This window comes from Moschus berezovskii, chromosome 2 (assembly GCF_049115385.1).
Source record: "Moschus berezovskii isolate FMDL1 chromosome 2, NW_MosBer_1.0, whole genome shotgun sequence".
Taxonomy (NCBI): Eukaryota; Metazoa; Chordata; class Mammalia; order Artiodactyla; family Moschidae; genus Moschus; species Moschus berezovskii.
In genome coordinates this window covers 142420589-142433421 of record NC_142461.1, presented here as the reverse complement: position 1 = coordinate 142433421, position 12833 = coordinate 142420589, and positions in this window count along the sequence as shown.

Sequence of the window (12833 nt, the reverse complement as noted above, 5' to 3'; positions counted from 1 at the left end):
CCTGGCCGCTCTGGGGAAGCAACGCCCAGGGAGAAACAGGCACCATGGGCCTCCAGGCAGGGGATGCGAGATCCCAGCCAGAGTGCTTCTGCGTCTCAGCCGAGAAGCTTCCTGAGAGTTTGAGGTTGCCTGCAGCTCTCCAGAGGAGCCAAGTCATGTGGGGTGTGTTTGGCCTTTCCCTGGGAGGGTGGTGCCCTTGCGGCAGCCCCAGGCCCAGGAGCAACGGCCCCAGAGGAAAGACCGTTCCCACTGAGATTCGCTGAGGCTGGGAAGCAGATTTCGCAGGAAGCGGCAGGGGAGAGCTTCCTTCGCCAATGCAGAGGCAGCCTAGCGGCCTGCGTCTGCAAAGCTGGATTTGGCAGAGAGGCGTTCGCTTTGCCCCTGGGAGACGCTGAGATTGGCTCCAAGCACCGAGATTTCCGGGTGCGCGGCCTGCATCTCTCTTGCACTCTCCGAGCTTGAGAAGGCTTTCCTAGCTCCCAGCGTTGCTTCCCTGAAAGGAGCAGGCTGAGGAAGTGTGTCCGACATGACTCAGCCCCTTCCTAGGCTTCCCCGTGCTATTGCCTTTCAGTGCAATCGAAGGCGCAGGACTCCTTGGAAAGGAGGCTGGGCTCGGTTGTCTCCCCACTTCAGAGGTCTAGAGCAGAGCACTGAGACGTCGGTCAGACGGAAGGGAAGCGCTGTTGTGCCCATGGTGAAGATGTTGCTTGGCCGCACTGTGGAAGCAACGCCCAGAGAGAAACAGGCACCGTGGGCCTCCAGGCAGGGGCTGCGGGATCACAGCCAGAATGCCCCTGCGTCTCCGCTGAGAAGCGACCTCCCAGTTGGAGGCTCCATGCCGCCCTCCAGAGGAGCAAAGACGCGTGGAGTGTGTCTTGGCCTTTCCTTGGGAGTGTGGTGCCCTTCCCTCTTCCCCAGGCACAGGAGCAACTGCCCCTGAGCAAAGACCTCTCCAAGGGCTTTTCCCTCAGGCTGAAGCAGATTTCGCAGGAAGCGGGCCTAGAGAGCTTCCTTCGTGGATGCAGAGGCAGCAGAGCGGCCTGCGTCTGCAAAGCTGCATTTGGCAGAGAGGAGCTCGCTTTGGCACTGGGAGGCTGTGAGACCTGCTCCAAGCACCGGGATTGCTGGGTTGGGGCCTGCATCTCGCTGCCACTTGCTGAGCTTCCAAAGACTTTCCTAGCTCACAGCCTCGCTAGCCATGAAGGAGCAGGCTGAGGGAGTGTGTCAGACATGACTCAGCACTTTCCTGGGCTTGCCTGTGGTTTCGCCTTTCCACTCCAACTGGGCCCCGGGACTCCTTGCAGAGGAGGAGGAGCCCGGTTGTCTCCAAACTTCCTAGGGCTAGAGTAGAGCAGGGAGAACTCTGTCAGCTGGAAGGGAAGAGCAGAAGGGTAGATGGGGCAGAGGTTGCCTGGCCGCTCTGGGGAAGCAACGCCCAGGGAGAAACAGGCACCATGGGCCTCCAGGCAGGGGATGCGAGATCCCAGCCAGAGTGCTTCTGCGTCTCAGCCGAGAAGCTTCCTGAGAGTTTGAGGTTGCCTGCAGCTCTCCAGAGGAGCCAAGTCATGTGGGGTGTGTTTGGCCTTTCCCTGGGAGGGTGGTGCCCTTGCGGCAGCCCCAGGCCCAGGAGCAACGGCCCCAGAGGAAAGACCGTTCCCACTGAGATTCGCTGAGGCTGGGAAGCAGATTTCGCAGGAAGCGGCAGGAGAGAGCTTCCTTCGCCAATGCAGAGGCAGCCTAGCGGCCTGCGTCTGCAAAGCTGGATTTGGCAGAGAGGCGTTCGCTTTGCCCCTGGGAGACGCTGAGATTGGCTCCAAGCACCGAGATTTCCGGGTGCGCGGCCTGCATCTCTCTTGCACTCTCCGAGCTTGAGAAGGCTTTGCTAGCTCCCAGCGTTGCTTCCCTGAAAGGAGCAGGCTGAGGAAGTGTGTCCGACATGACTCAGCCCTTCCTAGGCTTCCCCGTGCTATTGCCTTTCAGTGCAATGGAAGGCGCAGGACTCCTTGGAAAGGAGGCTGGGCTCGGTTGTCTCCCCACTTCAGAGGTCTAGAGCAGAGCACTGAGACGTCGGTCAGACGGAAGGGAAGCGCTGTTGTGCCCATGGTGAAGATGTTGCTTGGCCGCACTGTGGAAGCAACGCCCAGAGAGAAACAGGCACCGTGGGCCTCCAGGCAGGGGCTGCGGGATCACAGCCAGAATGCCCCTGCGTCTCCGCTGAGAAGCGACCTCCCAGTTGGAGGCTCCATGCCGCCCTCCAGAGGAGCAAAGACGCGTGGAGTGTGTCTTGGCCTTTCCTTGGGAGTGTGGTGCCCTTCCCTCTTCCCCAGGCACAGGAGCAACTGCCCCTGAGCAAAGACCTCTCCAAGGGCTTTTCCCTCAGGCTGAAGCAGATTTCGCAGGAAGCGGGCCTAGAGAGCTTCCTTCGTGGATGCAGAGGCAGCAGAGCGGCCTGCGTCTGCAAAGCTGCATTTGGCAGAGAGGAGCTCGCTTTGGCACTGGGAGGCTGTGAGACCTGCTCCAAGCACCGGGATTGCTGGGTTGGGGCCTGCATCTCGCTGCCACTTGCTGAGCTTCCAAAGACTTTCCTAGCTCACAGCCTCGCTAGCCATGAAGGAGCAGGCTGAGGGAGTGTGTCAGACATGACTCAGCACTTTCCTGGGCTTGCCTGTGGTTTCGCCTTTCCACTCCAACTGGGCCCCGGGACTCCTTGCAGAGGAGGAGGAGCCCGGTTGTCTCCAAACTTCCTAGGGCTAGAGTAGAGCAGGGAGAACTCTGTCAGCTGGAAGGGAAGAGCAGAAGGGTAGATGGGGCAGAGGTTGCCTGGCCGCTCTGGGGAAGCAACGCCCAGGGAGAAACAGGCACCATGGGCCTCCAGGCAGGGGATGCGAGATCCCAGCCAGAGTGCTTCTGCGTCTCAGCCGAGAAGCTTCCTGAGAGTTTGAGGTTGCCTGCAGCTCTCCAGAGGAGCCAAGTCATGTGGGGTGTGTTTGGCCTTTCCCTGGGAGGGTGGTGCCCTTGCGGCAGCCCCAGGCCCAGGAGCAACGGCCCCAGAGGAAAGACCGTTCCCACTGAGATTCGCTGAGGCTGGGAAGCAGATTTCGCAGGAAGCGGCAGGAGAGAGCTTCCTTCGCCAATGCAGAGGCAGCCTAGCGGCCTGCGTCTGCAAAGCTGGATTTGGCAGAGAGGCGTTCGCTTTGCCCCTGGGAGACGCTGAGATTGGCTCCAAGCACCGAGATTTCCGGGTGCGCGGCCTGCATCTCTCTTGCACTCTCCGAGCTTGAGAAGGCTTTGCTAGCTCCCAGCGTTGCTTCCCTGAAAGGAGCAGGCTGAGGAAGTGTGTCCGACATGACTCAGCCCCTTCCTAGGCTTCCCCGTGCTATTGCCTTTCAGTGCAATGGAAGGCGCAGGACTCCTTGGAAAGGAGGCTGGGCTCGGTTGTCTCCCCACTTCAGAGGTCTAGAGCAGAGCACTGAGACGTCGGTCAGACGGAAGGGAAGCGCTGTTGTGCCCATGGTGAAGATGTTGCTTGGCCGCACTGTGGAAGCAACGCCCAGAGAGAAACAGGCACCGTGGGCCTCCAGGCAGGGGCTGCGGGATCACAGCCAGAATGCCCCTGCGTCTCCGCTGAGAAGCGACCTCCCAGTTGGAGGCTCCATGCCGCCCTCCAGAGGAGCAAAGACGTGTGGAGTGTGTCTTGGCCTTTCCTTGGGAGTGTGGTGCCCTTCCCTCTTCCCCAGGCACAGGAGCAACTGCCCCTGAGCAAAGACCTCTCCAAGGGCTTTTCCCTCAGGCTGAAGCAGATTTCGCAGGAAGCGGGCCTAGAGAGCTTCCTTCGTGGATGCAGAGGCAGCAGAGCGGCCTGCGTCTGCAAAGCTGCATTTGGCAGAGAGGAGCTCGCTTTGGCACTGGGAGGCTGTGAGACCTGCTCCAAGCACCGGGATTGCTGGGTTGGGGCCTGCATCTCGCTGCCACTTGCTGAGCTTCCAAAGACTTTCCTAGCTCACAGCCTCGCTAGCCATGAAGGAGCAGGCTGAGGGAGTGTGTCAGACATGACTCAGCACTTTCCTGGGCTTGCCTGTGGTTTCGCCTTTCCACTCCAACTGGGCCCCGGGACTCCTTGCAGAGGAGGAGGAGCCCGGTTGTCTCCAAAGTTCCTAGGGCTAGAGTAGAGCAGGGAGAACTCTGTCAGCTGGAAGGGAAGAGCAGAAGGGTAGATGGGGCAGAGGTTGCCTGGCCGCTCTGGGGAAGCAACGCCCAGGGAGAAACAGGCACCATGGGCCTCCAGGCAGGGGATGCGAGATCCCAGCCAGAGTGCTTCTGCGTCTCAGCCGAGAAGCTTCCTGAGAGTTTGAGGTTGCCTGCAGCTCTCCAGAGGAGCCAAGTCATGTGGGGTGTGTTTGGCCTTTCCCTGGGAGGGTGGTGCCCTTGCGGCAGCCCCAGGCCCAGGAGCAACGGCCCCAGAGGAAAGACCGTTCCCACTGAGATTCGCTGAGGCTGGGAAGCAGATTTCGCAGGAAGCGGCAGGAGAGAGCTTCCTTCGCCAATGCAGAGGCAGCCTAGCGGCCTGCGTCTGCAAAGCTGGATTTGGCAGAGAGGCGTTCGCTTTGCCCCTGGGAGACGCTGAGATTGGCTCCAAGCACCGAGATTTCCGGGTGCGCGGCCTGCATCTCTCTTGCACTCTCCGAGCTTGAGAAGGCTTTCCTAGCTCCCAGCGTTGCTTCCCTGAAAGGAGCAGGCTGAGGAAGTGTGTCCGACATGACTCAGCCCCTTCCTAGGCTTCCCCGTGCTATTGCCTTTCAGTGCAATGGAAGGCGCAGGACTCCTTGGAAAGGAGGCTGGGCTCGGTTGTCTCCCCACTTCAGAGGTCTAGAGCAGAGCACTGAGACGTCTGTCAGACGGAAGGGAAGCGCTGTTGTGCCCATGGTGAAGATGTTGCTTGGCCGCACTGTGGAAGCAACGCCCAGAGAGAAACAGGCACCGTGGGCCTCCAGGCAGGGGCTGCGGGATCACAGCCAGAATGCCCCTGCGTCTCCGCTGAGAAGCGACCTCCCAGTTGGAGGCTCCATGCCGCCCTCCAGAGGAGCAAAGACGTGTGGAGTGTGTCTTGGCCTTTCCTTGGGAGTGTGGTGCCCTTCCCTCTTCCCCAGGCACAGGAGCAACTGCCCCTGAGCAAAGACCTCTCCAAGGGCTTTTCCCTCAGGCTGAAGCAGATTTCGCAGGAAGCGGGCCTAGAGAGCTTCCTTCGTGGATGCAGAGGCAGCAGAGCGGCCTGCGTCTGCAAAGCTGCATTTGGCAGAGAGGAGCTCGCTTTGGCACTGGGAGGCTGTGAGACCTGCTCCAAGCACCGGGATTGCTGGGTTGGGGCCTGCATCTCGCTGCCACTTGCTGAGCTTCCAAAGACTTTCCTAGCTCACAGCCTCGCTAGCCATGAAGGAGCAGGCTGAGGGAGTGTGTCAGACATGACTCAGCACTTTCCTGGGCTTGCCTGTGGTTTCGCCTTTCCACTCCAACTGGGCCCCGGGACTCCTTGCAGAGGAGGAGGAGCCCGGTTGTCTCCAAACTTCCTAGGGCTAGAGTAGAGCAGGGAGAACTCTGTCAGCTGGAAGGGAAGAGCAGAAGGGTAGATGGGGCAGAGGTTGCCTGGCCGCTCTGGGGAAGCAACGCCCAGGGAGAAACAGGCACCATGGGCCTCCAGGCAGGGGATGCGAGATCCCAGCCAGAGTGCTTCTGCGTCTCAGCCGAGAAGCTTCCTGAGAGTTTGAGGTTGCCTGCAGCTCTCCAGAGGAGCCAAGTCATGTGGGGTGTGTTTGGCCTTTCCCTGGGAGGGTGGTGCCCTTGCGGCAGCCCCAGGCCCAGGAGCAACGGCCCCAGAGGAAAGACCGTTCCCACTGAGATTCGCTGAGGCTGGGAAGCAGATTTCGCAGGAAGCGGCAGGAGAGAGCTTCCTTCGCCAATGCAGAGGCAGCCTAGCGGCCTGCGTCTGCAAAGCTGGATTTGGCAGAGAGGCGTTCGCTTTGCCCCTGGGAGACGCTGAGATTGGCTCCAAGCACCGAGATTTCCGGGTGCGCGGCCTGCATCTCTCTTGCACTCTCCGAGCTTGAGAAGGCTTTCCTAGCTCCCAGCGTTGCTTCCCTGAAAGGAGCAGGCTGAGGAAGTGTGTCCGACATGACTCAGCCCCTTCCTAGGCTTCCCCGTGCTATTGCCTTTCAGTGCAATGGAAGGCGCAGGACTCCTTGGAAAGGAGGCTGGGCTCGGTTGTCTCCCCACTTCAGAGGTCTAGAGCAGAGCACTGAGACGTCTGTCAGACGGAAGGGAAGCGCTGTTGTGCCCATGGTGAAGATGTTGCTTGGCCGCACTGTGGAAGCAACGCCCAGAGAGAAACAGGCACCGTGGGCCTCCAGGCAGGGGCTGCGGGATCACAGCCAGAATGCCCCTGCGTCTCCGCTGAGAAGCGACCTCCCAGTTGGAGGCTCCATGCCGCCCTCCAGAGGAGCAAAGACGTGTGGAGTGTGTCTTGGCCTTTCCTTGGGAGTGTGGTGCCCTTCCCTCTTCCCCAGGCACAGGAGCAACTGCCCCTGAGCAAAGACCTCTCCAAGGGCTTTTCCCTCAGGCTGAAGCAGATTTCGCAGGAAGCGGGCCTAGAGAGCTTCCTTCGTGGATGCAGAGGCAGCAGAGCGGCCTGCGTCTGCAAAGCTGCATTTGGCAGAGAGGAGCTCGCTTTGGCACTGGGAGGCTGTGAGACCTGCTCCAAGCACCGGGATTGCTGGGTTGGGGCCTGCATCTCGCTGCCACTTGCTGAGCTTCCAAAGACTTTCCTAGCTCACAGCCTCGCTAGCCATGAAGGAGCAGGCTGAGGGAGTGTGTCAGACATGACTCAGCACTTTCCTGGGCTTGCCTGTGGTTTCGCCTTTCCACTCCAACTGGGCCCCGGGACTCCTTGCAGAGGAGGAGGAGCCCGGTTGTCTCCAAACTTCCTAGGGCTAGAGTAGAGCAGGGAGAACTCTGTCAGCTGGAAGGGAAGAGCAGAAGGGTAGATGGGGCAGAGGTTGCCTGGCCGCTCTGGGGAAGCAACGCCCAGGGAGAAACAGGCACCATGGGCCTCCAGGCAGGGGATGCGAGATCCCAGCCAGAGTGCTTCTGCGTCTCAGCCGAGAAGCTTCCTGAGAGTTTGAGGTTGCCTGCAGCTCTCCAGAGGAGCCAAGTCATGTGGGGTGTGTTTGGCCTTTCCCTGGGAGGGTGGTGCCCTTGCGGCAGCCCCAGGCCCAGGAGCAACGGCCCCAGAGGAAAGACCGTTCCCACTGAGATTCGCTGAGGCTGGGAAGCAGATTTCGCAGGAAGCGGCAGGAGAGAGCTTCCTTCGCCAATGCAGAGGCAGCCTAGCGGCCTGCGTCTGCAAAGCTGGATTTGGCAGAGAGGCGTTCGCTTTGCCCCTGGGAGACGCTGAGATTGGCTCCAAGCACCGAGATTTCCGGGTGCGCGGCCTGCATCTCTCTTGCACTCTCCGAGCTTGAGAAGGCTTTCCTAGCTCCCAGCGTTGCTTCCCTGAAAGGAGCAGGCTGAGGAAGTGTGTCCGACATGACTCAGCCCCTTCCTAGGCTTCCCCGTGCTATTGCCTTTCAGTGCAATGGAAGGCGCAGGACTCCTTGGAAAGGAGGCTGGGCTCGGTTGTCTCCCCACTTCAGAGGTCTAGAGCAGAGCACTGAGACGTCTGTCAGACGGAAGGGAAGCGCTGTTGTGCCCATGGTGAAGATGTTGCTTGGCCGCACTGTGGAAGCAACGCCCAGAGAGAAACAGGCACCGTGGGCCTCCAGGCAGGGGCTGCGGGATCACAGCCAGAATGCCCCTGCGTCTCCGCTGAGAAGCGACCTCCCAGTTGGAGGCTCCATGCCGCCCTCCAGAGGAGCAAAGACGTGTGGAGTGTGTCTTGGCCTTTCCTTGGGAGTGTGGTGCCCTTCCCTCTTCCCCAGGCACAGGAGCAACTGCCCCTGAGCAAAGACCTCTCCAAGGGCTTTTCCCTCAGGCTGAAGCAGATTTGGCAGGAAGCGGGCCTAGAGAGCTTCCTTCGTGGATGCAGAGGCAGCAGAGCGGCCTGCGTCTGCAAAGCTGCATTTGGCAGAGAGGAGCTCGCTTTGGCACTGGGAGGCTGTGAGACCTGCTCCAAGCACCGGGATTGCTGGGTTGGGGCCTGCATCTCGCTGCCACTTGCTGAGCTTCCAAAGACTTTCCTAGCTCACAGCCTCGCTAGCCATGAAGGAGCAGGCTGAGGGAGTGTGTCAGACATGACTCAGCACTTTCCTGGGCTTGCCTGTGGTTTCGCCTTTCCACTCCAACTGGGCCCCGGGACTCCTTGCAGAGGAGGAGGAGCCCGGTTGTCTCCAAACTTCCTAGGGCTAGAGTAGAGCAGGGAGAACTCTGTCAGCTGGAAGGGAAGAGCAGAAGGGTAGATGGGGCAGAGGTTGCCTGGCCGCTCTGGGGAAGCAACGCCCAGGGAGAAACAGGCACCATGGGCCTCCAGGCAGGGGATGCGAGATCCCAGCCAGAGTGCTTCTGCGTCTCAGCCGAGAAGCTTCCTGAGAGTTTGAGGTTGCCTGCAGCTCTCCAGAGGAGCCAAGTCATGTGGGGTGTGTTTGGCCTTTCCCTGGGAGGGTGGTGCCCTTGCGGCAGCCCCAGGCCCAGGAGCAACGGCCCCAGAGGAAAGACCGTTCCCACTGAGATTCGCTGAGGCTGGGAAGCAGATTTCGCAGGAAGCGGCAGGAGAGAGCTTCCTTCGCCAATGCAGAGGCAGCCTAGCGGCCTGCGTCTGCAAAGCTGGATTTGGCAGAGAGGCGTTCGCTTTGCCCCTGGGAGACGCTGAGATTGGCTCCAAGCACCGAGATTTCCGGGTGCGCGGCCTGCATCTCTCTTGCACTCTCCGAGCTTGAGAAGGCTTTGCTAGCTCCCAGCGTTGCTTCCCTGAAAGGAGCAGGCTGAGGAAGTGTGTCCGACATGACTCAGCCCCTTCCTAGGCTTCCCCGTGCTATTGCCTTTCAGTGCAATCGAAGGCGCAGGACTCCTTGGAAAGGAGGCTGGGCTCGGTTGTCTCCCCACTTCAGAGGTCTAGAGCAGAGCACTGAGACGTCTGTCAGACGGAAGGGAAGCGCTGTTGTGCCCATGGTGAAGATGTTGCTTGGCCGCACTGTGGAAGCAACGCCCAGAGAGAAACAGGCACCGTGGGCCTCCAGGCAGGGGCTGCGGGATCACAGCCAGAATGCCCCTGCGTCTCCGCTGAGAAGCGACCTCCCAGTTGGAGGCTCCATGCCGCCCTCCAGAGGAGCAAAGACGTGTGGAGTGTGTCTTGGCCTTTCCTTGGGAGTGTGGTGCCCTTCCCTCTTCCCCAGGCACAGGAGCAACTGCCCCTGAGCAAAGACCTCTCCAAGGGCTTTTCCCTCAGGCTGAAGCAGATTTCGCAGGAAGCGGGCCTAGAGAGCTTCCTTCGTGGATGCAGAGGCAGCAGAGCGGCCTGCGTCTGCAAAGCTGCATTTGGCAGAGAGGAGCTCGCTTTGGCACTGGGAGGCTGTGAGACCTGCTCCAAGCACCGGGATTGCTGGGTTGGGGCCTGCATCTCGCTGCCACTTGCTGAGCTTCCAAAGACTTTCCTAGCTCACAGCCTCGCTAGCCATGAAGGAGCAGGCTGAGGGAGTGTGTCAGACATGACTCAGCACTTTCCTGGGCTTGCCTGTGGTTTCGCCTTTCCACTCCAACTGGGCCCCGGGACTCCTTGCAGAGGAGGAGGAGCCCGGTTGTCTCCAAACTTCCTAGGGCTAGAGTAGAGCAGGGAGAACTCTGTCAGCTGGAAGGGAAGAGCAGAAGGGTAGATGGGGCAGAGGTTGCCTGGCCGCTCTGGGGAAGCAACGCCCAGGGAGAAACAGGCACCATGGGCCTCCAGGCAGGGGATGCGAGATCCCAGCCAGAGTGCTTCTGCGTCTCAGCCGAGAAGCTTCCTGAGAGTTTGAGGTTGCCTGCAGCTCTCCAGAGGAGCCAAGTCATGTGGGGTGTGTTTGGCCTTTCCCTGGGAGGGTGGTGCCCTTGCGGCAGCCCCAGGCCCAGGAGCAACGGCCCCAGAGGAAAGACCGTTCCCACTGAGATTCGCTGAGGCTGGGAAGCAGATTTCGCAGGAAGCGGCAGGAGAGAGCTTCCTTCGCCAATGCAGAGGCAGCCTAGCGGCCTGCGTCTGCAAAGCTGGATTTGGCAGAGAGGCGTTCGCTTTGCCCCTGGGAGACGCTGAGATTGGCTCCAAGCACCGAGATTTCCGGGTGCGCGGCCTGCATCTCTCTTGCACTCTCCGAGCTTGAGAAGGCTTTGCTAGCTCCCAGCGTTGCTTCCCTGAAAGGAGCAGGCTGAGGAAGTGTGTCCGACATGACTCAGCCCCTTCCTAGGCTTCCCCGTGCTATTGCCTTTCAGTGCAATGGAAGGCGCAGGACTCCTTGGAAAGGAGGCTGGGCTCGGTTGTCTCCCCACTTCAGAGGTCTAGAGCAGAGCACTGAGACGTCTGTCAGACGGAAGGGAAGCGCTGTTGTGCCCATGGTGAAGATGTTGCTTGGCCGCACTGTGGAAGCAACGCCCAGAGAGAAACAGGCACCGTGGGCCTCCAGGCAGGGGCTGCGGGATCACAGCCAGAATGCCCCTGCGTCTCCGCTGAGAAGCGACCTCCCAGTTGGAGGCTCCATGCCGCCCTCCAGAGGAGCAAAGACGTGTGGAGTGTGTCTTGGCCTTTCCTTGGGAGTGTGGTGCCCTTCCCTCTTCCCCAGGCACAGGAGCAACTGCCCCTGAGCAAAGACCTCTCCAAGGGCTTTTCCCTCAGGCTGAAGCAGATTTCGCAGGAAGCGGGCCTAGAGAGCTTCCTTCGTGGATGCAGAGGCAGCAGAGCGGCCTGCGTCTGCAAAGCTGCATTTGGCAGAGAGGAGCTCGCTTTGGCACTGGGAGGCTGTGAGACCTGCTCCAAGCACCGGGATTGCTGGGTTGGGGCCTGCATCTCGCTGCCACTTGCTGAGCTTCCAAAGACTTTCCTAGCTCACAGCCTCGCTAGCCATGAAGGAGCAGGCTGAGGGAGTGTGTCAGACATGACTCAGCACTTTCCTGGGCTTGCCTGTGGTTTCGCCTTTCCACTCCAACTGGGCCCCGGGACTCCTTGCAGAGGAGGAGGAGCCCGGTTGTCTCCAAACTTCCTAGGGCTAGAGTAGAGCAGGGAGAACTCTGTCAGCTGGAAGGGAAGAGCAGAAGGGTAGATGGGGCAGAGGTTGCCTGGCCGCTCTGGGGAAGCAACGCCCAGGGAGAAACAGGCACCATGGGCCTCCAGGCAGGGGATGCGAGATCCCAGCCAGTCTCAGCCGAGAAGCTTCCTGAGCGTTTGAGGTTGCCTGCAGCTCTCCAGATTAGCAAAGACATGTGGGGTGTGTTTGGCCTTTCCCTGTGAGGGTGGTGCCCTTGCGGCAGCCCCAGGCACAGGAGCAACGGCCCCAGAGGAAAGACCGTTCCCACTGAGATTCGCTGAGGCTGAGAAGCAGATTTCGCAGGAAGCGGGAGGAGAGAGCTTCCTTCGCCAATGCAGAGGCAGCCTAGCGGCCTGCGTCTGCACAGCTGGATTTGGCAGAGAGGCGTTCGCTTTGCCCCTGGGAGACGCTGAGATTGGCTCCAAGCACCGAGATTTCCGGGTGCGCGGCCTGCATCTCTCTTGCACTTTCCGAGCTGGAGAAGGCTTTCCTAGCTCCCAGCGTTGCTTCCCTGAAAGGAGCAGGCTGAGGAAGTGTGTCCGACATGACTCAGCCCCTTCCTAGGCTTCCCCGTGCTATTGCCTTTCAGTGCAATGGAAGGCGCAGGACTCCTTGGAAAGGAGGCTGGGCTCGGTTGTCTCCCCACTTCAGAGGTCTAGAGCAGAGCACTGAGACGTCTGTCAGGCGGAAGGGAAGCGCTGTTGTGCCCATGGTGAAGATGTTGCTTGGCCGCACTGTGGAAGCAACGCCCAGAGAGAAACAGGCACCGTGGGCCTACAGGCAGGGGCTGCGGGATCACAGCCAGAATGCCCCTGCGTCTCCGCTGAGAAGCGACCTCCCAGTTGGAGGCTCCATGCCGCCCTCCAGAGGAGCAAAGACGTGTGGAGTGTGTCTGGCCTTTCCTTGGGAGTGTGGTGCCCTTCCCTCTTCCCCAGGCACAGGAGCAACTGCCCCTGAGCAAAGACCTCTCCAAGGGCTTTTCCCTCAGGCTGAAGCAGATTTCGCAGGAAGCGGGCCTAGAGAGCTTCCTTCGTGGATGCAGAGGCAGCAGAGCGGCCTGCGTGTGCAAAGCTGCATTTGGCAGAGAGGAGCTCGCTTTGGCACTGGGAGGCTGTGAGACCTGCTCCAAGCACCGGGATTGCTGGGTTGGGGCCTGCATCTCGCTGCCACTTGCTGAGCTTCCAAAGACTTTCCTAGCTCACAGCCTCGCTAGCCATGAAGGAGCAGGCTGAGGGAGTGTGTCAGACATGACTCAGCACTTTCCTGGGCTTGCCTGTGGTTTTGCCTTTCCACTCCAACTGGACCCCGGGACTCCTTGCACAGGAGGAGGAGCCCGGTTGTCTCCAAACTTCCTAGGGCTAGAGTAGAGCAGGGAGAACTCTGTCAGCTGGAAGGGAAGAGCAGAAGGGTAGGTGGGGCAGATGGATGTTGCCTGGCCGCTCTGGTGAAGCAACGCACAGGCAGAAACAGGCACCATGGGCCTCCAGGCAGGGGATGCGAGATCCCAGCCAGAGTGCTTCTGCGTCTCAGCCGAGAAGCTTCCTGAGCGTTTGAGGTTGCCTGCAGCTCTCCAGAGGAGCAAAG